Here is a 26,325-nt window from a genome sequence, read left to right as displayed (position 1 = left end):
GAGTCTGTAGCAGGGTTTGTGGTGACAGAACAAGAGGAAATGGCTTCAAACTCAAAGAGGATAGATTTAAGTAAGATATAAGGAAAAAATCTTTCACAGCAAGGATGTGGAATGAGTTTCTCATGAAGTGGTGGATGCCCTGTTCCTGGAGACTTTCAAGGCAAGGCTGGATAAGGTGACCTGATCTAGCTGTGGATTCCCTCCCTATTCATTGCAGGGGAGTTGGACAGAGTAGCCTTCAGAGGTCCTTTCCAACTTTAATGATTCTATGATTCAGTGATTCTATAAGCTGTTACCTGGTGACATTGTTTGGGTTGGAAAAGACCTCTAAGGTTACCAAGTCCAACCATTAAGCTAGCAGTGCCAGCTCTACCACTAAACCAAGCGTGTCCAACCCACAGGCCACATGTGGCCCAGGACAGCTAGTAACGTGGCCCCACTTGGTCACAAACTTTTAACCTTATTACGTGACTTTGAGCAACATTTTCCATGGGTTGATTGCATGTTGATCAAGTGCAGCCTACATAGGCAGCAGCAGAACACCATGGAGAGGATGGTGGAAGATAATTCTGCTTCCTACACACACTCAGATGAATGAAAATTCATGTGTATTTACACGTTACACACACTTGTGATGCTTGGCAGGTAAAACACTGTGATTGGCAATAATAGTATTCCATCCCACCTGCACATGTGTGCCTGTGAAGACATGCATTTATTGTTATTAAGCAGACATGTAATTTCTCTTATTTAATCACTAAATTTGGACATGTGTTATTTAGAAAATAATAAGCTAACATATGCACTTAGGAAGAAACATCCAGAATACTTGAGCAATGCTGACCAATTTTGTGATTTCCAGCATCTTCAATACAGCTATCAATTTATCTGTTCTCTACTCACCAAGAAACACAACCACAGACATCAAACCAGTCTGATGTGTTAGTTTGACAGAAACAAGGCCAAATATCCCACTAGTTTGTTTTCTTTTTTTTTTTTTTCTTTCCCTAATGTTTTAATAAAAATACATTAAAAAGATACATCTTGTTGCTTGTATACATTTAATGTATTATATATTTTATATGCAACCCAAGACAATTCACTCAACATGGCCCATGCAAGCAAAAGGTTGGGCACCCATGGTCTGGTGCAATGATACCAAGCAATGCATCACCTTAGCATTCTCTCCATTTGTCTTTTTTTAAAGCTTCATTTCAAATCTTTCTTGATTCCCACTCTTTTTTTCCATCCCTTTTTCTGCTGCACACCCTGTGCTCAATCCTTACAACTTTCCCCTCCATTCCAGCCTACAGATTCAACAGAAAGTTCTCGGCCCAAGTTGTAGCTATGTGATATCGGAAGATTAAATCTATCTTTCACATTAAAGAGACTCAGGCCTTGGATATTTTCTGATGGCCTGTGCTTTACATGGTGAAATTCAAAGCTCAAAAATCTGTAGCTGAAAGATCCTAACAGTAGGACATCGTAAGCAAATGGGTGAAATTGAAATGGTGCTATTAAACTTTATCATACCCTAGGTGCTTTGCGACTCAAATGGATTTTGACCGAGTGTCTCATATTTACAGAACGTGTCAAATACTTATTGTACCTTGTCAGCTTCTGCCAGGTGCCACTTACACACTTCTATGCATAAAGCTTTTATTACCAGTTGTTTGGCTTCATTTCCATAAACCATTTGGTTAGCATAATCCTCTGCAAGTGTCAGAGTAACACACACATAAATTAAGGAACTTTTTTCTTCCTTGTACACTTACCTGACAAATACTTGAGCTTCAGAAGTCTCTCAGCCATTTAAATTGGTGCGTGTCTGAAGACTGTATTAGCAAGAAAAAACACGACCTACATCACCCTGCAGCTTTTGCATGTAAATTAAAGGGGGAAATCATAAATTTTCCTCTACTCTTTTTTCTCTTTCTGTTCTAAAAGTGGGTAATATAAGTCGGTTCTTAATTATTTCACTACCTAGGAAATACAAATCCAGCAATGAGTGACTGATAAGTAGTCTTGTGGCATGCTCTGAGATTTAAAAGATGCAATAAAGACATGGGTTTGCAGCCTTGATGATGTATAGGGCTCTGAAAACTTATCAAAGCTTGTTTCATAGCAGCTTTTTGAAGTTTACAACCTAAAGCTGGTAGAATATAGACAAATAGTCCATAGACACAAGAGCCCCCACAGATCTTACACAGAATCAATTGAAAGATTTGAACATTTTTGCCACTTACTCTCCAGAGCTGCTCATATTTTACAAGGCTGGGCTAATTGTTAACTCATTAGCTAAGCTTGAAGTGGAAAAAACTCCAATGCTATGTAGGTTTTTTGGCTAATGCCACCGGTCCCTTAAAGGTCACTTAACAGGTCACTCCAGGTATCTGTTTACATGATAAACTGCAACAATCTCTGATTGCTGGAAAATTGGCAGTTGCTAATTACCTCCCTTTCCAATTTGCTGAGAGCAGCATCCTTTAGATGAAAAAGCACTCATTCTGATAATTAAATTATAACAAAGAGTTGACAGATACATGCAAAATTTACATTTTTATATCAAAGATGACATTTGATAGTGACAATCCAAATGCCTAGAAATCTGTCTTTTCAGCACTAATGACTCTTACAGTAATAAACACCGTGTGCTGTGACCCTTGCCAGGCTCTTCGTAAAGTTGAGAGGATGTTTATTACCCTGTACATGCCCATTCTATTGAAGTTATTGCCTAAAATAACCATATTCCTCCAGTTGCCTTGGTGAATTTATCCAAGTTTTCTTATTTTATACCTTTTTGGAGGAGAGAATGCCTGCATGAAAATTTAGTACGCTACATAACTCGTATGAAGAGATCTCGGAACATCTGCAGATACACAACATAGAGCTTATTAATAATTCTCCTGTAGCTGAAGGCTACAGATAAAATTAGAGAAGCAAATACTGAGCATTTTTCACATCTATAAGGCTACCAAATAACCATTTCTGGGTATCATGCCTTTTGCTAAATTAGTTATCTGCATCATTGAGCAAGGGTACAAATATGAGCACTGAAATTACTACCCACGCAAACAGGTCCTCACTTACGTACAAATGCATATTCCTTCTGCAACTCTGATCTAGGAGAGAAGAAAAAATAAAAGGAAAAAGTGTGTGATTTTTTTGTTGTTTCCAATCTCCATTCCTCAGCCAGTCATTACTTGGATGTGAATTACAGACACCACTAAAAATTTCAACCACAGCCCTGGATCCTTGATCTGATGCACACATCCTATGTGAATATCTCTGCCCTGAATCTGTCACAGCAGTAAATTAAGCAGAGCAAAGAAAGGGGAGGTTATGGAGTAGGTCAGTGGCAGAAGGGTGGATAGGAGTGCTGAGGATTTCTCACTGAAGGACAGCCAATAATAAATTAAATAAAGTGAAATAGTCTGCTCGAGACTTTGTGTACTGCATTGTATGGATGGGCTGGGGGTAAAAGCAATGCGGGAGAAATGCAAACGGAGACTAGCATAAAAACCCACTCCTTGAGTAAGCTCTGGATTAATTTCAGGGAGAAAAAAATCTAATTAGTGGTGAGATGTAAAATCTGATCAGGATAAATAGAAAGAGTAAAACACAGAGTTTGCTAAATGCATTCTTCACACCCAGAGATTCCCTGCATGTCTCTGCAGTTCTGTTTCTTAGTAATCCTCATCTGAAATATCACCAAGGTGGTGTTTTTTCGTTTTGTTGTGGTAGTTTGCTTGTGTTATAAGGCTCAGAGCATGGAAGTAAACTGAAGAGTGCAGTGAAATTGTGCTGAAGGACAGCATGGCAGAGAAGGAACAGTCGTCAGGGCTAATGGACCTCCAAGGGAAACTCGTCAGGGATGGAGCAAGAAAGATTTACCCAGAGAGCCTAAAGTAAATGAAATAAAGAACATGTCAAAAACATTACCCTAAACTAAAATATACAGTGTCAGCAAAAGGCAGATAAGGCAGTGTTATTGTAAGTGAGCCTTCATTAGTGCCGCTAGGAAAAACAAGAAATTCTACATCAGAGTGCAGCATTATTTTTACATTGCCCTTGATAACTCATGCTTAAGCTATTAGCAGATCCCAGGAGAAGTATCTGACGAGCACAAGAAACTGACGCAAGAAAGACCAGGCAGCCGGATACGTTTGGAGAAAAAACGTTTTGGCAAAGTAATGAAAATAGGACTGAAAACAGGAGGGTGCTGGAGAGAAATAAAGGTGGGACAGGGGAAAGCCTGAGAAACATTTTTCCTCTTATTTTCCTCATTCTTGTCACCCCCATTTCAGTCATTTCCATCCTGTCCATGAGGAACTGAAACCTTGAGCTCTAGGGAAGAGGAAGGAGGTGAACAGCCTCCAGGTGAACAGGAGGTGAACTCCTGACATCTTGAGATGTTGTCCATCCAGTTTAATCCTCCTTCTATGATCTGAAAACCAGAAGTCATTAGGAAGGTTCCAGCTAGGACCAAAAATCAGGGAACTGTGCCAGGGCATCTATCTTAGAGTAGGAAAGAAACACAGAAGCCAAGCTGTCACCACCATTAATTTCAGTATCACATTATCACATCTCAAATTCTCCTGGGCTTAAAGCTAATAGTCCTGGGGAGCAATCAATAAAACTGAATGCAAACAGCCAGCAAGGATGATGAACACCCGTACTTCATCTGTGCATCTCATTTATTTAGCACGCAGCTAAAGATCTTCTTCCACAAGAAAATTAAATGGCAATGTATTCCCCATGGAAAACTTTTTTTTCCCCTCTTGCTTATGCAATACAGAATACAGCTCACATTACAGAAGAAGGCATTTCTCAGTGTTACTTTTATTGATATCAATTAGTCCTTTATTACATTTTCTGGGATTCATTATGTGCAGTAATTAATATACCAGGCTACCATTCAAATCAGCTTCTGTTTAACATTTATCTGGGAAGTGAACTAAAAATAATTAAAAAAAAACAAAACCAAAACAACCCACAAACAAACTAATCTTAGATATACACCTAGAAAAACCATGGCAAGTCCAAATCACACAGCCAGCCTCCTCCAAGGCAGATGAGAGTACTGGATACGGTACAAAATAAAGGGATATAGTTTCCAGATTAGATTGTTCCAGATAAAATATGTAGTGGTTTTGAGCTCTTAGCCTTCTAATTACTGAGCCCCAAATTAACTAATGGAAGATAATTACCTGAAATTATATTAACACATACATATTTTGCTGTTTCTGAAGCAAGTCTTGGAAACTTAAATCACTGCTTCTGTGAATTGGCACATCTGACTGCTATTCCTCATCTCTCTTTGGACTCCTTGCATACATTTTCCTAGATGACAAAGTGCCTTTTAATATTCTTCAAGAATAGAGCACCAAAAGCTATTGAAATTAAGAGTATTCAGGAAAGCACTGACACTTTCATTGTGAGCAAGTTGTTTTTTTTTTGTTTTTTTTTTTTAAAGGCACTTAATTACAAAATTGGAAATACATATGATAACAGAGCCATTCATACTGCATATTAAAAAGATTTCATTATGCAGAGGCTCTTTCAAGCAATTCAAAATAGTCATTAAAGAACTCACCTATTTAAAGTGTTTTCTTGATGGAAGAAAAAAAATCATTAAATAAGTGTTTGTTTTCCTTTTTCATTGAAGTCCGCAAACTTTGACTCTTCTCATTCGTGGCAGATAAAAATTCACATTTCAGAGAAACTTCCTGTGCCAGTTTAACACAAATTTGGCTGGTTGTTTATTTGTTTTAAGGAGCTGGATTAGATTTCCCTCTTTCACCCCTCATTCCTCATAGACATGATAATTAACACTTGCAGTATGAATTTATTAGCTGTAATCTCCTGATCTGCATTATATAGGAGGTCCGACTGTTGCATTATCTCCTTATAGGCTTTATTTCATGTTTTTCAGAGGAAAAAAAGAATAAAATTCATTTCCGATGAACCTGAATGTGAAGCTCTATCGTGAAATAGTTCAGATTAATGCACAATAGACAACACATACATATTCCATTTTTGTTACAAATGCAATTTCTAGTTAAAGTGAAGGGGAAAAAGAGAAGCAACAACCGATCTCTTAGCATTTGCCTTTAAAAGCCAGCTGCTCCAACACACAATGAAAACAAAGTTTGGCTTCAGATTCCTTCTGCTATCATTTGCCACATGGAAGTCATGGTCATGAGCTAGAAGTTTGCTTTCCTTTTCTGGTCCCACACAGCCATTTGAATCATGGAATCATTAAGGTTTGAAAAGACCTTCAAAATCCCCAAGTCCAGCCCCAACCCATCCCCACCATGTTCACTGACCACATTCCTCAGTGCCACATCTCCATGGTTCTTGAACACCTCCAGGGACGGTCACTCCACCACCTCTCAGGGCAGCCTGTGCCAATGTATCACCACTGTTTCTGAGAAGAAATTCTTCCTAACATCCAACCTGAAACAGCAAGTCAAGTATGCCAAAACTCAGTGACCATGTATTTTTCATTTATACTGTTGGACACAAACCCATTTTAATCCAGCATGTCCTGAGCCAGGCTTGAGTCCAGCTTGGCCTGGAGCCCTACATATCCACACCTGCCTACAACTAATCCATTTGGAAAGTTCTATGGAAAGATTTGCAAAAAAAAAAAATTGTGCCCTTAGCATGCTAGAAGTATTAACCAAACAACTTCCTACGCCAAAAATAAATGACTGCCCATCTTATTTTAAATTGTAATTACTCTAGAAACCCAACTTTCACCTTCTATTAAGCATATCTTTTTAAAGGAAATAATTTTTAAATTAATCAACAAAAATTAGAATGGTTAGTGTGGTTTCCTGTAATTTGTTAAAAAAGAAGCAACCCCCTCATGTTTTATCCTCATTTCCATTATGTCTTTCTTCCGGATAAATGGGTTCATACAGTGTTAATTATCCTTGTGTTCATTCCCTGTAGTCCAACTGGGGATAAAAAATTAGATGTCATTTATAATCTTCAGCAGTAGTCTGCTGAATAGATATGAAGGGATCATAAGGGAACAATCCCAGCCACTTGGTCTAAAAGTGTTTTGGAAATATTCAGTATTTTAAAAGGAAAACATATTCCTATTTATTCTTCACTCCCTTCTTTCATTGTTAGGTGAGATTAAAACAACTAAGATAAAGAAAACCCTAGATGTGTGTGTTAAATACCAATTCTTCACGTCCAGTAAATTGAATCAAGAGGAAAGCAGATGTTAAGGACACCTATCAATATAGAGCAAGGAATTTTATTTCAGTCCAGAGAAATAAAAGAGATTGGGAATGATGAAGTGCTGAACAGATTTAGGAAGAAAATAAAGAGCAGATTTGGTTTTCCCCTTTTCTCCTTTCCCCTTACTTTTAGGCCTTCATTTTGTACCTGAAGCAAATTTGCTATGTGAGTATTTAATATTCATTGCATCCAAGTGCAACTCAGTCCAGTGCAGCAAGTTGGGACAAATACAACAGCTCAGAGCAAGTCCATCAAGTCCCCCAGACAGATCTGTAACGGGGCTGCTGAGGGGCTCATTGTATAATCAAAGAATATTAGGATGCTATAATCACAAAATAAACAAGAGAGTCAGGCAAAGCAGACTACGATAACAAAAGAGAATAATTGGAAGGTTTACCCTTATCCTGGGCTCACTCACAAAACACCAGCAGAGGTGATCTCCAGAAGAGATCCTTCCCTACTGGTAGCCAGCTCTTAAGTAGGTCTAGGAGGGGTGGAGCCAGGCAGCACAGGTGAATTGCCTTCACCTGTGCTCCTTTGGCTGACTCATTGCTTGCCTCAGGTGATCAATCAGAGGTTCAGGCTGTGACTCAGCAATTCCCATACACTTATTTTGTGTTTATTACTGATCATCCCAAGCAACTTTCCACAGTTATTTCAAAAATGGCTCAAATTGGACTCACAGGCATTAGGTACAAGGGATGACTGCTCCAGGACCACCTGGAAACATGATGGAGTGAGCTGATGCGCATGTACAGAAATCCTGACCCTTAATGCCTCCCAAAATACACATTGCCTGTCCAATTTCAAAATAACACTTTATTTCTTGAGTTCCATAATTACATTGCAACATGTTAGCAATGGTAAATATTACTCTGATAGAATCCAATTAGAGGAGCTTGATTGCAGCTCAGCTTATTGTTTTGCTCAAAAGCCATTCCTTAAGTGTTTCCTCACTTTTTAAAAATTAAACAACAACAGAAAAACACTTCTTTTTTTTTTTTTTTTTTGTAGACAATGCAAAGACACTTAAACCACCACAGAAAGAGCAATTTTCTGCTTAGTCATTCTCTTCTTGGTGCCAGTTCCTGTCTTTAGAGAAACAATTTAACTGAGTCATCGCCTTTTGTCAAACTCTGTGCTCCTTAGCTTTATTCTTCATGTTCATATTGCATATTCAGAGGACAATTAAGCCACAACCCTTGAACAGTGTCCAAAATTTGTGCTTACTCTTGTAAGCCTGCATCTTCTTGTACTAGCACTCTCCAGAACCTATGAGGAGTGTTGGTGTCACCTGAAGGATCAGGAAGAGATGGATGCCAGAAAAATTACTCCTGCTCTGCATCTCTATATGCCAACCACTGCTCCTTGCAGGGATCATCGTAAGCAGAAATCTACACTCACTGGGCTGCCAAAACCTGAACCAACATCACGTACAGGAGCCAAACGGAGTGACTGAAGCCCTGAGATAACATTCAGGAAGGGATTGCTTTGCTTGTTCCAAATGGGATTTGTTTAGAGGGTGGACGTGCAAGGTGAGGATTAACTTGCATTGCTTTCAGGTTTACACTGTTTGAAGAGACAAGAGAAAACAAGGAATATAAAGGAAAGTAGCAGGTGAAGAGATCAGCAAGCAGATGAAGGCAGCTGGGGATGGAAAGGAAACAATTGGAGACAACATTTTGGCATTACTGCAGCATCTCTAAACCTCTAAGGGGTGGAGGAAGGCCCCTGAAAGATGCTATGTTAACTTTGCCCCAGTCATCAGCATGACACATTCAGAAGCTGCAATGAATTCTGCAGGAAAGCTCTTACGGAAAGGCAACCTGGGTGGTGATGGGAACATGCATCCTGTATCTGCAGTGCCCTACAGGGCAACCAAGAGAGCAGGTATCTTCATCTCGTGTGGAGCACTTCCTTATGTTGCAATTTAAAGCTCCCCAGTTTGCTGTAATGAAGTGGGAAACCAACAAGTTCTTCCTATCCAACCCCACACTCAAAATTTCCTTGGTATAAGGAGACTTAACAACTCAAAGGGAAATAGACAGATTTAATGAATTAAAATACATAAATTAATACACATACCACAAACAAATGTAATGCAGGCCCAAATTTTTAAGTGCTGATTTAAAGTCGAAGTGAGATTTTTCACAGATTGTTATCTGCGGACCTCAGCTTTCCTTCCAATCCTGAAGCAAAGCTGAGCTCAGTGGAAATCTTGCCCAAATAATGCTTTCACCACTCTTACTGCAGTTACAAAGAAGGGAAAAGAGGCACTAGGCTGAAAGCACACAGTTAGAAATACAGAAATTCCCTTTCCTAATGCTAGGATTCAATAAACACCTGCAGCTCCTATCGATTTAGGTACCCCTGGAAATCAAAGCATCTTTATATTACATTCTCTCTCCCGCATCCACTTCCCTCCTAAAACCCCCCTCTTTCCAGCTCCCATAAATAACTAATCTCTTTTCTGCATTTCTAAAGAACCCTTCTTTTTTTTTTTTTAAACAAAGCATGACAGCCTCTGGGATATTTCTGCTGGAAGTCATGAAATTATGCATTACTTTCATACATCATCAAAACAATAGCACATAAATGATGTATTGCAGCAATGGATTATCCAAATGATGGTAGCTTGATGACAAAGTGCCACACACTGCTATTAGAGCAACACTGGGAGGAATACTGCAGGCAAGCCATGAGAGTTACACATTGCTCAAAACAAGGATTAATGTCATGATGTGGGAACAAGCTCATAAGGGAGAAGGAACGTAGTTATACTACACCAAACAATTACTATACTTAACGCAGTAATGAGATTACAATGTCTGTGTTTGCTTGGAAAATATACTACCATTGCTCCATGCTTGGGTGCTAGAAGAGAATATTGCTCATTCCCTAGTGACAGCCACTTGAAGGTTATTGGTTTACATTTCATAGTCTGTTTTAAGACAAATATCTAGAAGAAACTCATATTTCATCTGTTGGTTTAAAGCTACAGACATCTTCAGATTTCTTGCATATATAAATAGGGGTAAAATGATAGCCTGATTCTTATCTCAGTCATTTAATAGCTGTTACATTTGTCTGTCTAACTTTAATGCCTTAATCCATTTTTCCAGAATTACACCACTGTAATTAAGATCATAATTAGTTCTGTCACTTATAACGCTTATAACACTGAAATGCTGAATGCTCACTGATTTCTTTCAACCTATCTCCCACCTACATCCAATTGCTGCCATGTAATTGTCAGCACAGTATTCTCACATTTTCACCTCAGAAGCTCAGATCCCAACATAATGAATATGAACCAGTCAAGGTACCTAGAAGTATTAATATAGATCAGTGGGTTCTCCAGAGACTTGCATATCATGAACCCCGAGACTCAACTCTTCAATTCCTTCCTAGGCCCTCAAACCACAGGCATTCCTTCATGCCACAAGCAGGCATTGCTACGTACTAAAAATAATGCTGGACAGCTTCCACCTTTGTGAGCAATTCCCATCATCTCCTTGTTAGTTGGCTTCGCATACTGAGCACAGCAAAAGTTGCCATTTCAAATGCTTTCTCCACCCCAAAAATTCAAGGAGGCAAGCAGTGCCATGCCACTGACAACACCAAAGTGCTTTTCAGAATTCAGACTGGTTTTGCGAATTGCCCGTATCAAGTAAACAGAGCAAAGAATTGCAAAAATGTCTAAATGAATTTTTCTGACATTCACAGATTTTGTCAGAGAAAAAAATCTTTGTGATTTATTAAAGACAGGGACTCGCAACCTTACAGCTAAGTTTTGTCGTGGGCAAAACAAAGAAGTGCTTTATTGCAAAGAAAGCACTGAAGCAACTCAGCAGTAAATATCCTATGCCCTCAAATCTACTGTGAATGCAGCATAGAGACACTACAGAACAGAAATTTTAAAAAATTAGAATACTTACAGTGTAAATTCCCAATTCTTGAACACAAGACTGCCCTCCCCTTAATAGTGTCTCATATTTTTTACAGAGGAAAAAATATCATTTGATAACAACTGACCTGTCACTGTGAGCACGCTTGGTGTTCCAATACTAAATTTCAATAGCACTGAATATCTAAAACTAACTTCCTTCTCCTGCTTCCAGCTGCAGCAATGTATTATTCTCTCCAGCTGAAAGGCACACTCTCCTTGCACAGCCCCATGGTCTTATCTGGTTCCTGCACTCCCGTTGTCTTGCTGTTGCATTATCGATTCTACTCCTGCCCACCCCCTGGCTTCCTTCCACGCTTCTCTTTATGGCAGCCCCTAATATAAAACTCTCTAATCTTCGCCTAAACATGTAATTTTCTGGATTCTGCTGTCAACTTTTAAGATCAGAGTTCATCAAGATAGATTTTTCGCAAAAAGGACTGCAGGGGAGTAACAGGGGCATATATCATCTGAATTGTCTCAAGAAGCCTATGATTGACATAAAGAGACAATGAAATGCTCGAGCCAGGATAATTAGCAAACTGATGGTTAGAACAGAGAAAGACTTTCTGACTTCTGGTTATAGTTTCTTCCTCCTCCCTCCCAAAAATCACCCTTATGATGTTTAGAGGAGGAATTAATAAGGAAATCAAGAATATTCATCCTCATTTCGTAATCATCACTGCAGATGGGTTGGAACCAGGTGATCTTTGAGGCCCCATCCAACCCAAGCCATCCTGCGACTCTGTGATTTCAAGTTCTGAGGAAGATGATCTTACACACTAAGAAGAAAGGTGGCTGGGAATCTGGGTTCTCTTGCCAAGCTGGGAAGGTGCAATTTAAGGTTTAAAGCCGAGTCTCACACATGTCTCTGCAGTCTTACTACTCCAAGCCATGGACTTCATGTAAAAAACATCTTGATCTTCTTCAAGTCAATATATACTTGTCTAAGAAGCAACAGCAGGCAACCAGTAGGTCTGGGTTCATCCTTTTAATCCTCCCTTCAGAAGTTCCTCAAAGTGCTTCATCAGAAGGCTTTAGTACTATCTGCAATCCTCATCCCAAGCCTCAAAGCCATTGGAAGCTTCTCCAGAACTTCCACAAGCATTGGAACAGCACAAGTGACAACATCCGGAGTTTAGGGGGGTTTCAGTGCTTTATTTTCTCACTAGTGAATACACAGCCTGAAGTTCTGTGTCACTGGTGTTTTGCTTACGCTTCAGATGACCGAGAACACTCAGTGTATTTTTGCAGACTTCTCAGTGCTAGGCCAAGTGGTGTATAGTCACTGGGCAATAAAACCATCAATGACTGGGATCCTGCAGTTCTTAAAGATCTGCATGAATGTCAGCTGGGCTTTCCTGGTTAAAGGCAACAATACCCTTCTATTAAAACAAGAAATCACATCTAATCTAATGAACAACTAGTCCCATCTACTTCTGACTTTTGGGCAACACTGTGTTTTCATCTATATTCTGATTAAGAGGGGCTGGAGATGCACAGCATAACTGGAGGATTGCACAGACTTGTAATACAGATTTGGAGTCTGTCATCTTGCTGCTGGTCAAAGTATTAATAGTGGTGTTAAACTGATCGCTTTCTGCTTGCTTCAGGGCATGCCTGACTTTTTATTTATACATAGCTAAGGATAGCAGTGCTACTTATTTCCAGAGAATAAAGCCATGACAGAAATATATTTGTGAGCCTCTTTCAACCCTTCAATTGCCTTCAGTTATCTTCATTTGAACTTCTGGATTCTTCTGATAAACAGGTTGCTCAGATAAAAGCTAATTCTTGACATTTGAGAAGCGGAGATGAAATCCTCAGCATTGCATGTGGGTTTCAGACTTTAAAAAGGAGAAAGGGATTTAATTTCACTATGCAGTGACAAGTTTCACTTCCAGAGTTCCTTCCTCCAAGTAATCTCAAATCACTTTACAAGCTTTAATAAAGGCACAATGCTAAAGAGATTTCTTCTACTCTAATGATTTTTAAATCCATTTTTATACAAAGCACATTCAATATTATAACCTAATTTTTCTCCGCTCCCTCTCCCCTTCTTCTTTTTAAACTTTCATTATAAGCTATTATTCCATTTGTCTTTTTCATTCTTTCTTTCTTTTTGTATGCATTCAAAGGTCTTTTCCATTTGGGGAAATTCATTTTCAAGGAAAACAGTCAAATAACTCTTACATATAAATTTTGTCAAATACAGAAGCTATAAAGAAACGAGGCAGCAATTTTACATCAGATCCCAAATTTGTTTAAAACATAATATGAAATCGCTAATGAGTGGCTGAGTACTGAGAACTCAGGCCCTAAATCTGTTTTCCACATGCTCATCTAAAACTGTGAAAGTAATACTTTATTTCTTTCACATATAGCACAATTTGTCCCATTTTTTTTCTGAACTGCAATGACTGGTACTTGTACAAGCTCACTCATCCATTTTCTACTATTTCTAGCATGGTAGACTTGATTTACTTTTAGGTAGTAGCCTACTGCCTGAGTCCATTCAAAAGAAGGAATGAACAACAGGCTATAGGAAAAATCAAGCTCTTTCTTTTTAATGACCAATAGAGACAAATAGGATTTATTTAACAGGAGCCAGGGCAGTGAGATCATCCTTTTTGTTCGACACATTCCTGGTTCCTTGAGTCCAGATAAAGGTCATGAAACTGTAACAATTCAATCATGTACAGACCTGGAATCTCACTGCACTCATTGCACTTCACCAATTTTCTTATCGTGCTCTTTGTCTCAGCTGCAGTTTCTGTGGAAATAAATAGGAGGCATTATTTTCCAAGCGTACCTTTATTGAGGTACTATGGAAACAACAGTAACTGTTTTTTCTTTCTTCCCTTCTTCTAGAGGAGGCTCAAGGGAGACCTTATCTCTCTGCAGTGTCCTGAGGTTGTAGTGAGATGGGAGATAGACTCTGCTCCTAGGTAATAGCAATAGGATGAGAACAGATGGCCTCAAATTGTGCCAGGGAGATTCAGATTGGATATTAGGAACAATTTATTCTCAGAAATAGTGGTCAGACAGTGGAACAGGCTGCCAGGAGGTGTGGGAGTCACTGGAAGTGTTCAAGAAAACAATGTATGCATCACTGAGGAGCAGGCATGGGTTGATGTTTGATCTAGATGCTCCTAGTGTTCTTTCCAACCTTAATGATTCTATGATTCTATAATTACAATTCAGCTACTTGATTGGTACTAGGCTGCACACATTCAACAATTTTGAATCTGGAAGTGTTTAGATTCTTCACTTTGCCCTCCTTTAGAAATGATCTGTATGAAGTTCTTTGGATTTTTGGCTTGGTTTATGGTTTGTTTGTTTGTTTCCCCTCCTGTTCTTCATCTTAAACTTTCAAAGCATTTTCAGAGTCTCTCTTCAGTCCACAAGAGGTGATTTGTCCTACAGTGTTGGTTTTTTTTTCCTAGGCACATCATAACATATTTGACTGTATTAAACACAGTGTGTTGGACAAGGCAAAGGGATGCTGGCACCTTGTTGTCCCAGTGACAACAAATGTGTGCTTCACTGACCAGTGACGAATGTATCAATGCCCTAACAGCCTTCTCCAGTCCAGTTAAAATGAGAAAAAGTGCCTAGCACCTCGCAGGATGAAGCCTTAATATAGAAGATAACTGCACCTAGGGTGGTTGAGGCAGCCAACTGAAAAGAATTACCTGACCTGGACATCTAAATCAGCCTGTCACACTGTGTGGTATTGGAAATAGGACTGTGCATTTGGGCAACTTCTGTTCATCACTCTCCAAACATCTGTGACCTGAATGTTTCAGGTCAAAGAAATGAAAGACAAAGTAGTTTAACTCCAGAAAAACATGATCAAGAGGTCAGGGAAAAGACACAGTGCTCAGCAACTCCAGCCTTACGCTGCACCGATTGTGTTTCTTGAGGATACCATTTAAGCAGGCAGAAACAGCCTTTGTGAATGTCTGTGCCAAGTCACCCTTTCAGATGTGCTGCATAAAGTATAGAATGTCCAGCTACCAAGTGAGCCTATCTGAGCGCCCATTAACCATCTTCATAATGGTTGTATCGTAATAACGGGCATAATCATGCCCACTGAGTATCACAGAATCATATCTTTAGAGTTGGAAGGGGTTTTAAAGATCATCTAGTCAAACTCCCCTGCAATAAACACAGACATCTAGAGTTCGATCAGGTTGCTCAGAGCCTGGTCAGGCCTCACTTTGAATGTCTCCTAGGATGGGGTTTTCATCACATCTCTGAGCAACCTTTTCCTGTTCCTCACCACTCTCACTGTGAAATACCTTTTCCTTATATCCAACCTAAATCTACCCTCTATAAGCTTGAAACCATTACCTCTTGTCCTATCACTACAGACTCATGCTCCTCGGTACCACCCCTCCATGGTTCTTGAAGACCTCCATGGTTGGTGATCCCATCACCTCACTCAGCCTTTTCCAGTGTCTGATCACTCTCTCTGAGAATAAATTTTTCCCAATATCCAATCTGAACCTCTCCAGTGCAGCTCAACACCATTACCTTTTGTATTCTTATCCACTGTCTTTTGTTTTATAAAGGAACCATCTGCTCCAAAGACTAAAAATGTTGTAGCTGTATTTTCATAATGGCTCCTGCCACTAAGACTCCTGCTATTGCAATTTTGTTCCACTTCTGACCAGCATGCAAGAGGGAAACCTGCCAACATCCCCTACTAGGGCAATAAATACTACAGCCCACATAGGTACCTACCCCCACAGCAAACACTAGGCAATTTAAGCTGATTTAGCCACTGGATGATGCTTCAACAAACCCTAGTTACACTCATGTGAATGAGATCATGAAACTACACATCAGATGGAGCACAGTAAGATATTACCCTGCAGTTTTTTGGTCAAATGTATGTACTTTCCATTCTGAAAATGTTAGAAGGTCCCTCCACTGTGCCAAATTGCCAAATAATGTTTCCCACCAGATCTCAGTGATAAGCTTGGGCAAACTTGGGTGCAAAAACCATATGCTATTCTTGACTCCAGGATGTTGCCACATTGAGTATTACCAAGTAAGTAGCGCTGACAAATTGAATCAGACCTCCTGGATGTAAAGGCATTCTTCCTGTAAAGCAAGAAAGTTCTTTGTATTCCCCTAACTTTGATTATGTGTTCTCCCTCCTCTAAAGTAAACAGACCAGTCTCTCCCCAGGGAGAACATGATGGTAAGACTACACAAATGTCACAGCAAAGCTGCAATAATCATAAACTGGGAATTAAGCCCTGCTTTAAGGATGGAATATACACACTGCCTGCTTTCTCCAAAGATGCAACACAGCAAAAGTACACAGCTTGGAAGGGGCACAGGCATCAGAATTCATTCCAGGCATCACATTGTGTGAGTTGAGGCAAGCCTAGTTGTTAGCATCCTCTTTCCTACTGGGTAAGCTTAATTAAAATATAAAATGTCAAAAGCCAGTATGAAATATAATATCCCTGCAGGCACTCAGAGTGAATTAGGCCTATCAGCAAGTGAAGAGCAGGCAGCAACCCTCCATTTGGAGAAAAGATTACAACTATTAAGTAGAAAGCAGCTCCAAGCAAGGGGACTACAGTATTTGCTGAACCTTCTATTTGACTGCACTTGTCACAAATTGCACACAAGATGGACCAACCTCATTTCTCTGTACTTTACTTGGAAATCACATCCGAACTCTATGCATATTGTGCTCTTTCTCAAATTCTTTCTTTTGTTCTGTGATCATTTAATTACGCAGTGTTTCTGTTCTGCATGATAGGCCAGCCTCAAATCTAAAGATTTTTGTTGTCAGCGGGAGAAAGTATCACATATTGATATTGATTACTTACACTGAAATGAAAAGAAAGGCATGAGGTCAATGCTGTCCCATCAGAAGAAAACACTGCTCAGTTTTTGCATGTCCCAGTGAGACCATTTACTGTACATGCTGAAATGAAGCAAGCCACACAACTTCCATTCTTTGCCCTCTCTCAGAAAGGCTTTGTGTGTACAAGAACAATAAAAGTCCAGAGTTCTCCTATGTATGATTCAAAGAACTGTGCTTCTGCCCTCCAGAATGACAGCAAGAACTGAACCCTTTGAGCTTTTAGCTTGAGGTTTTAAACTGTCATATCAGAGCGTAGCTTCTTCTTGGAGAATTATTGGTGTCTTAAGTCACCAGTGCTTCTGAGCTTGGAGCAAAGTAGTTGGTTTCAGTATCATGAAGATCTTCACGGTTTTTATCTTGCACAGAGCATGAATACAGCTAACACAATGTCAAACCTTAATTGATGTTAACTTGCCTTCCCACTGCAGATGATGGATGCTCCCAGCAGACGATCTTGTTCCCTTTAGCATTCTGCTGACCTTCCTCAAGCATACTGAAAGACAGGAGAGGGAGATATGTCCCACTTATTGCTTGCCTGTCCAGAAAACTGTGCATGTCTACAAAGGAGATATTTCATCTTCACATTTATTATTTTTAGTAGAAAGATGCCATATGCATCGCAAGAAATGGCAGAGAGATGATGTAACACCTTGTCCAAGACTGTACAGACCAGTGAATGACCACTTAATACCACTGGAAAAAAAATAATTAATTAATCCTGGAGAATAATTTCAGCTCAGTCAATTGACTTATTTTAATACATTAATTTAGCACCTTGTTTCTTATATAATGCTTGTTCCTCCTTTGATTTATAGTGTTTCAGACTGGGAGAAAACCACCAAATCAACCAAATGTCATGGCTGAAGGACCTCCAAGCCCTTCTGCAGTGCTCCATTTCTCCTTCCAAAATTCCATTGGGAATATTATGACTCCTGCATGGCACAGACAAATGTTGTGACGTGCAACACACCATGCAGTTGAGCTATTTAATAAACTGTCTCTTCCACTGATATCCTGTGACATAACTCTGGTTTCCAAACAATACATCATTAACATCTGAATATGCAACACAGAAGAATGGAATACTGCTTTACATCAGCATACCGATATTCACCAGGATTGTGCTCGTATGTCTTCACATCCTAAAAATAGCCAGAGAAATGAGAAATGAGCTGTTGTCATTATCAGGATTTGGAGATGAACAGGGAAAGGACAGACTCACCAACATGCACTGTATCCACTTCAAGCTATAGAAGGGAGTGTCAAACGCATAGCACGCATTTACTCAGATGGGATGTCATTGAGAGCTTCCCAAGCATGTTTGCTTTCAGATTTTATAAGATGAAAACCTGAGAAAAGGGCCTTTGTCTCTTTGATTGTAATTTGTTATCAATCGTCATCTCACAAAAGGGCTGTTAACACCTGAATTCTAATCACTGCCAATCTGCATTGAATTCTTATTTCTGGTATCTCATCAGTTGATTGATACTGCTTAACATCAAAAGAAAAAAAATCAGATTACTGTTCAGTGTGGTCTAATTCTATGGAAAAAATATGCAAAAATAGCTACATCTGACATCCGTTTTATTAATCAGACTATTTTTAGAAGATAAACCAGTCAAGAAAACAGCAGGAGTTTAATAAACTGTACATTAGTAGAACGATTATGGAGTAGTTGCAACAGAATGTTCCCTCTGATAGCGAGCAGTAGGAAACAATGTTCAGTTGGAATGCACACAGTATTCAAGTGAATAATAAATTTCATGGCTCTCTAAGTCTTGTTCTGCAAAGCGGGTTTTGAAAATTATAGGGAATGCCTACATTTAACAGTGAAGGACCTCAAAACCATCAATGGTTTTATAATCACATCCTCCTCCTGCAGAAGGAAGCAGAGAGGGATGCAGTCTGGATTTTATGTCTTAGCCAAGTAAAGCCAGGGACAGGAGCTGAGCCCATGTCCAGGATCTCCCTTTCTTGGACCATTCCTATTCTACACATTAATTCTTTAAATGCCCTGGATGAAGGTTCAAGGGAATAAAAGGACAAAAATACATCATTCAGTTTCCTTAATGGCAAAGTAGGCTGTCTCATACAGGTATATGTATATGTATATATACAAAATATAATTTCCATATTATTGGTCATTTTTACCATCCAAAGTACTAACACTTCTCAAACATGTAGAAATGCTGAATTGGAGACATCCTGAATACTGTATGTTTTAGAAAGCACCCATAAAAAAAAAAAAAAAAACAAAGAATTTTCACCTTCCAACTTGTCAACTGGACCCACGCTGAAAACTTATGTAAATTTATGTAAATTTTATGTTAATCCAGAAGGCTCTAAAGACATGAGATAACATTTCGTCATCATTCGCTGGTGCCATCCCTACTAACTCAAGTGCTAACAGATGTTCAAACTGATTGTAAGGGATGAAACAAGAAGGAGCAATTCAGACATATCCCTTTATTCCCTTTTGTCTGTACATTTCACCAACCACTAATTATAATTATTGAGTTCATAAAAAATAAATTGCATACAGTAACACGCTGGCTACTATGTTTTATTTCAAAGTAACTTACAGGCACTATATTTCCCCACTGCAATATGAGTCCTTTGCAGTAATGAAGTTGTCACATGCAAGACAGACTTTTGCATGGCTCCAACTGCCTTTTTTCCTGTATTAAAACTGTTTGCAACTTTATGTCATCTTCATAAATGTGATCAATAGCAATAATAACGTTGCAAGACAGATTATTCTTTTCCCCCATAAGCCCAGCCTTGCTGTTGGTGGTAGCTCTACTTTGTTTGTTTTTTTTTCTTACATTTTCACTATTTCTTGAGTGAAGTTCACACAAAGAAAAAAACATACTGGCCCCTGCTCCTGCTGGTTGCACTGTTGATGATACAAGCCATGATTCCATTGGCCCTCTTGGCCACCTGGGCCACACTGCTGGCTCATGCTCAGCCAGGTACCAACCAGCACCCAAGCTCCCTTTCCTCCATGCAGCAATGTCTGCCCTGTGCATGTTTCTACATAACAATATATATGGCTTGAAAGTCTCACCTCCTGGAGCCCTGTACAAACCAAGACTCCCAACGCCATCAGACCAAGCAGGCAGACCAAAAACTCCTGAAAACTCCACCAAAAAAAAAAAAGAGCTGTGTATATGAACACTCATTGGCATGGTGACCAAGCAGCTAAGTAAAGCCATACTGATTATAGTGCACATAACTGGACAAACCTACTGCAGGGAGCCTGCTTTAGCAGAGGGTTGGATTTGATGATCACCACAGGTCCCTTCTAATCTCTACAATTCTCTAATTCTATGGCTTGTTCTGCTAGAGGAAGTCTCAGCAGACAGGCAGTTCCTTAGATCATGTGAAAAAGTCAAGTATTAGCCAGAAAAATACTTTTCAACTCTGAAACACACAGCAAAATTGAATCTGAACCTCTAAGACTAATTAGATTAATCAACACAGCTATTGCTATACCTCAGGCACTGTAAAGTTCCAAATGAAGTATTGCAGACACCAGCAATAATGTATTTGTTAAATAAGCTTAATACAAGGTGGAGGCTGGTGGAGAAATACATACATCCAGGGGCATCACTCCATCATTTTCTTAATGATAGCATATAACCTCATGGTTTGAGGGACTGGAAGTGGCAAAGCATTGCCACCAACCTCCCAATGTCCATCCTTTAAGGCTCTTGCATGCACATTTTGCATCGAGCAATTCAGCCAACCCTTAGATAAAGATGATCTACAAATGTTTGCAGAGCTGAGGCCTGAGCAAGTGCTGCCGCAGGGAGGAAACATAAAGATGCATCCACACTGATACCTCTATTACAAAATCCTTAATAATTCAGAAGCTTTTGGAAGGCCAGGGAACACGATATCACTATCCAGAGCGTAAATAGTGTCTCTTCAGTTTGTTTGGATTTATTTTTAAACAAGTTTAGAGGTGTTCACATGGAGGCTATATGAGAGGTTATAAGATTTCAGAGTGGTGAAAGGATGTTTTGGTCTTTTGAGAACCAAAATTTGACTCAGAAAAAATCAAAATCAATTTGAAAAAATATAGACAGACTTCATGAATCTGTTCTCCAAGATCCAAGGGATGGGACACCTCTCCTATGACGACAAGCTGAGAGAGCTGAGACTGTGTAGCCTGGAGATGAGAAGTCTCCAAGGTGATCTGGTAGCACCTTTCAATATCTAAAAGGAAGCTACAGGAAGGAAGGAGACAGACACTTTGCAAGGACTGTGTTGATAGAACAAGTGTAAATGATTACAAGCTTAAAAAGGGTAGATTTAGGTTGGATATAAGGAAAAAGTCTTTCACAGTGAGAGTGGTGAGGCGCTGGAACAGGCTCAGAGATGTGATGGTTGCTCCACCCTTGAAGACTTTCAAGGGCAGACTGGACCAGGCTCTGGGCAACCTGATTGAGTTGTGGATGCCAATGTTCATTGCAGGGGAGTTGGACTAGACGGTTTTCAGAGGTCCTTTCCAACTCTAAGGATTCAGTGATTCTATTCTATGATTCTAACCTATGGGGATCAATTTTTTTTTGAATCTGTGGATCTCAATAAACCCTTAAGATCTGAAGAAGCAACGAAAGAGAGGAAGAGAGGAAGAGAATGTGACAAAAGAAATTCCACGTTTAAAACAAACAAATAAAACACAGAGTAAAGCAAATACGGTTTAATGGCAGAAGTGCAAGCGGTGCAGTGACAGCATGATGGATGAGGTAAAAAAAACCATGCAGAGATCACTTAGATAATAGGAAAATTCTGAGTGCTGGGCACCACCAGAACGTAATATTAATTTAAGGCAGAGCACAACCTTGCAGAACGCAGGCTGATGGCAGCAGCTCCAGTGACAGCTCTGTGGACTGTGGCTGTCATCGTCCTGACACCATGAAATATAGGGAACAGCAGAGTATCTTGATCTATGGTGGAGCTGCTAGGTGCTGCTTGGCTGAAATTAGACCCTGATGAGAAAAAAAGAAGTCATGAGGATCACCTGGACAAAGTCAGCTGTTGATGGCTCATAAAAGGCAGGTGTAGTTGTGTTCTTGTTGCTCAAACATGCATCAATCTTACATACAGGGCATGGTGTGTTACAAGATGATGGAATTCAATCAGACTTGCACAGCTAATCTCACATTTATGTTTATTTATCCTTTCCTGCTATGAGGATTTCCAAATCTGTTTTGTTTAATTCAAAGCAAAAGAAAAAGTTTGTATGCAGGTTGTTAAAGGGAGAGGGAAGATGATCTACCAAACAAATGCAACCACTGTAAGTGAGAACTGTTTGAGGAAAAAAAAAAAAAAAAAAAAAAAAAAAAAAAAAGAGAAAGAAAAGAAAATCTGGCTTTGACACTTAAAAATTACTAGATTTGCAGTTTGTTCTTCAAGTAAAATAGATCTTGGTTTTACAGGAAGCAATGAGATGTGAGGAGCAGAAGCAATGGCTCCAAGCTTGAGTGGTCCTGTGTGGAGCCAGGGGTTGGACTCGTTGGAAGGGACCCATTAAGACCATCTTGGAACATTCTTTGTTTCTTTGGACCTCTATCAAAGGCAGAAACTCAACGCAAAACTTTGTAGCATAGTCATCTTTTCTCCTGGACCCTATTTATGCTTAGGACGCTATTCCTAATTTCTTCTCAGTTTCCACATCCAAAGCTATTTTAACTATGCCCCGTTCCTAAACAGAAGAGAGCCTGCAATTATCTCCTTATCTATATTTGGACAGTAATAACTCCATTCCAGACTGCTTATTTTAATAGCAAACACCATTACTGTCCAAGCAACCTGTGGGAAACACATGGTAAGTGCTCTCCTGTGCCTCATCTGAGTTCTGTCTTTGTAGGCATTCATGCTTCCCACTTCACCAGGGCAGAACAAGTTTGCATCTTGTCATGGTGTAATGACTGCAAGAGCTGTGGGGTTTGCTAGGAGCCCCTGAGGCAGGTAGTGATCAGATTTGTTCAGATCTCATCCTTCTGAGCAGTCAAGGTCAAACAAAAAGCCTTTGTAAGGAAGGGAAAGAGATGGTAGGAGAAAAGCAATTTAAAGCATAATTTAAAAACACAGCTGAGTGGATACTCACATTACATGGCCTTCTTGATGTCATGAGAAACACAACCAAAGTGTTCCAGATTCTGTCCACATGTCCTTTTCAAAGCATCAGAGCACTCTCCAATCACTCCTACCAAAGTTTTTATCCTGAGGAATGTGCAAATACTTCTAAGAGGAAGGAAGTGAAAGGGATCCAGGAAACTGCAAATATGAAAATTAAGATTTTGGTCACTTGGCTTAGAAAGAAAACTGCCTGGAGAAGCAATTACTCACAGGGGCACAAAATAGAAATCAAAATGAGCATGAATCAAGAGTGGCAGAAAACAGGGAGATGAACAATAAACAACTGTGGGGAGATTCCATTTGTCATGTCCCCATCCCTGTGAAGGAGAGTGACGGATGGACACGGTAACATCTATATCACCTGCGTGTTGCATCCTGAGCATCAAGGAATCCAACACTGTCACAGTTTGAATCAAAATGAATGCTAAGACAGCTGTTTGATGGGAAAGGGATGGAGTTACCTGTAGAAATGAAAATCATCTGGCTAAAGAACAGCCAGGACAGTTACACCTCTGACATCACAATCTAAACTAATCAAGTGCTCATTTTCAGTTTTTGTCTCCTGGCCTAATCTGCAGCTTCATTGTGCAGGTTGTCAACCCGTTATGACAGGTTACATTTTGCTGTTTCTTTTTCAAGAGGCCTTGCTCATAATTAAGCTGCTAATCACTAATGCTTCAAATCAGTTTATAACTGCTAATTCTCTTTCCCTTCTTTCTATCTTTTGCTCTAAAGATATTTCGCTGTGTATGATATTGCTGTACAGCAGGGAAAAGGAACACACTGTTTTTGACACACGCAGAAATTGTGAAGATGAAGGAAAAAGACTTTTTTTTTCCTTTGGAAATAATAAGAAGAATTACAGATACGTGAGCAAATGTATGGTATAATCTGCAAGCTATAATTTAGGAGAGAGCTACAGATTTCATACTCGTCATTTAGAGAGGGAGACAATTACAGAGCAGAGGAGCCCTGGTGCTGTGGGAGTGCCTCTCTAACTGCAAATTTATGCTTGTTTTATATGTATTAAAATATATATGAAAAATGAAAACTCTTGAGGATTTGTTGATGCAACAAACACTTTGATGGCATTTACGAAAACAGGCTATTTACCTCAAAATATTTACACTGCAATGCACTGGGTTGCTATCTACATTTCTGCTTGCAAATGTCCTCCAAGATCGAACAGAAAAAAAAACGGAGTTTCTTTAAGATGCAAGTGCTCTTAATAAATTTTGCTGCCCAATGGAAAGGCCACAAATATCTATAATTAGCATGCTTTGCTGAAATAATTAAACACTTGAATTTTCATTTTGCATAGCCTAAACTGCTTCTGCATTGCAATATGGAGGCATCTCAAGAATAGAGCTGCAAGAAAAACTGTGCTTGATGAAAAAGTAAATGTTATAAACTGATAGTTCAAAAGTAAAGTAAACAAAGGAAATTAAAAACACAAAGTTTTTTCTGCTTTTTTTTTTTTCTTTTTTAGAAGAAATTCTGAGCTATGGCAGATACTGCCCATTATAAAACAGACCAATACAGATTGGTTAATGCTTTCATCTACTCTACCTTTTACAATCAAGGAATACACAGATGATATAACTACAAAATATACACGAGAGCTTGGCTAAACAAGTTATTACACCAAAAAAAGAACAGATAGAGTGCTTATCCTTGTCCTGGGCTCACTGAAAAACTCCAAAGGAGGGGTCTCCAGAAAGAGATCCTTCCTCAACTACTAGTCAGCTCTTCAATAGGTCTAGGAGAGGTGCAGCCAGGCTCCAGCCCTTCCGGTAGCACAGCTGAATTGCCTTCACCTGTGCTCCCAGGGCTGACTCATTGCTTGCCTCAGGTGATCAATCAGAGGTTCAGGACGTGACTCAGCAGTTCCCATACAACCTTAGACATCATTGCTACAAAAGGAGACATCCCAGGATTGATTAAAGATGTAAGAAACGTTCATGTGAATCCTACTCAGTGAGAACACTGTTTGGTTTCTTTTGCATGAGAGTTTGCTGTACTTCAGTCTACATCTTCCTGCATTTTCAAGTATCCCAGCAAGACAAAACTATATCCAGAACTCATTTCTTTCTTTTTGTCCTTTTGCTTTAGAGATATCAGGAAGACATAGAAATATGACAGCCAGGTTGAAGCAGTTGCCCTGTGTAAGCCTAGATGTCTTTTAACCCACTTCTGTACACCTCTGTGTGTAAAATGACAATGACAACACTTATCTGGTTCCTTGCGTTGCCTACTGAGACCATAAAATGAACCAGAGACTGCAGGAGACAGGAGACAGAAAACAGAAGGAATTCCGGTCTTGCAGTGGTACTCCAGAGGATGCACTATCATCCCTCATCTTACTGTAGAAAGTTAAAGCAAGTGAAATTGGCATTTTCTACCAAAGTGCAGAAGAGGCTGCATTCAGAGCAGACTGTTCACTCCCTGCTTCAGAAACATTTCCCAAACTTTTCTTTCCCCGAATCAGCCTTATGTTTAAGAAATGGTGAGAAAACCTTGTTCTACCCACTGATGCTGCTGACAGAGACCCTGACACACCTTACTGGAGGTGCATTATCCCAGGCAAGAAGATGGGGAATGAGGCTATTGAAGCCAAAGCAATGATGGATGACACCCCTCAAGTGAATTATAAGGGAAATCAATATTTTATCAAACACTTGGGTTTGAGGTTGGCAGCAATTTGTGATCACACTTTCTAATTAGGAAATGCTAACAGGGTCAAGCAAAGTATAGCAAGTTGTTGGTTTTAGCATGTACACCACTGAGAGATGCCTTAATTAATCAGCAAGGAGATGAAAGATAGCAAAGGACACACAAAGTGTCCATGCAATATCTTTAATGTACCATGCCTGGCTATCAGCACTGTAACACAGAGCAAAGTGACCCCAAATCAAGGGAGAAGAGTTATTAAGGTGTTATATATAAAAGTGTGAGTGTGTGAGAGAATTTGCCGTGCCACAGGACTAATAAAGCTCTTGCCCACCTGTTTTCAAAGACAGACTTTCATCAGAATTCTCTGTAGCCTCAAGCAAACGTGAACGTGACTTTCGTTTATTTA

At 39.5% G+C, this 26,325-nt stretch overlaps 1 protein-coding gene and 1 long non-coding RNA gene across 2 annotated transcripts in view; one reads left to right on the top strand and one right to left on the bottom strand.

Moving 5' to 3' along the window:
• Positions 1–26,325, top strand: part of LOC128090180 (cytosolic purine 5'-nucleotidase-like) — a 587,975-nt gene that overhangs the window by 378,088 nt on the left and 183,562 nt on the right. The window lies entirely within an intron of this gene.
• On the bottom strand, positions 21,817–23,762 carry LOC128090200 (uncharacterized). The gene is made up of 3 exons (XR_008210865.1): positions 23,708–23,762; positions 23,215–23,384; positions 21,817–22,093 (listed from the first exon to the last, which is right to left on the bottom strand). It is a non-coding gene; the product is annotated as an uncharacterized LOC128090200 (long non-coding RNA).

The sequence above is a fragment of the Tympanuchus pallidicinctus genome, unplaced genomic scaffold, assembly GCF_026119805.1.
Source record: "Tympanuchus pallidicinctus isolate F22 unplaced genomic scaffold, pur_lepc_1.0 scaffold44, whole genome shotgun sequence".
Classification (NCBI taxonomy): Eukaryota; Metazoa; Chordata; class Aves; order Galliformes; family Phasianidae; genus Tympanuchus; species Tympanuchus pallidicinctus.
This window is presented reverse-complemented; position numbering and strand designations above follow the sequence as displayed.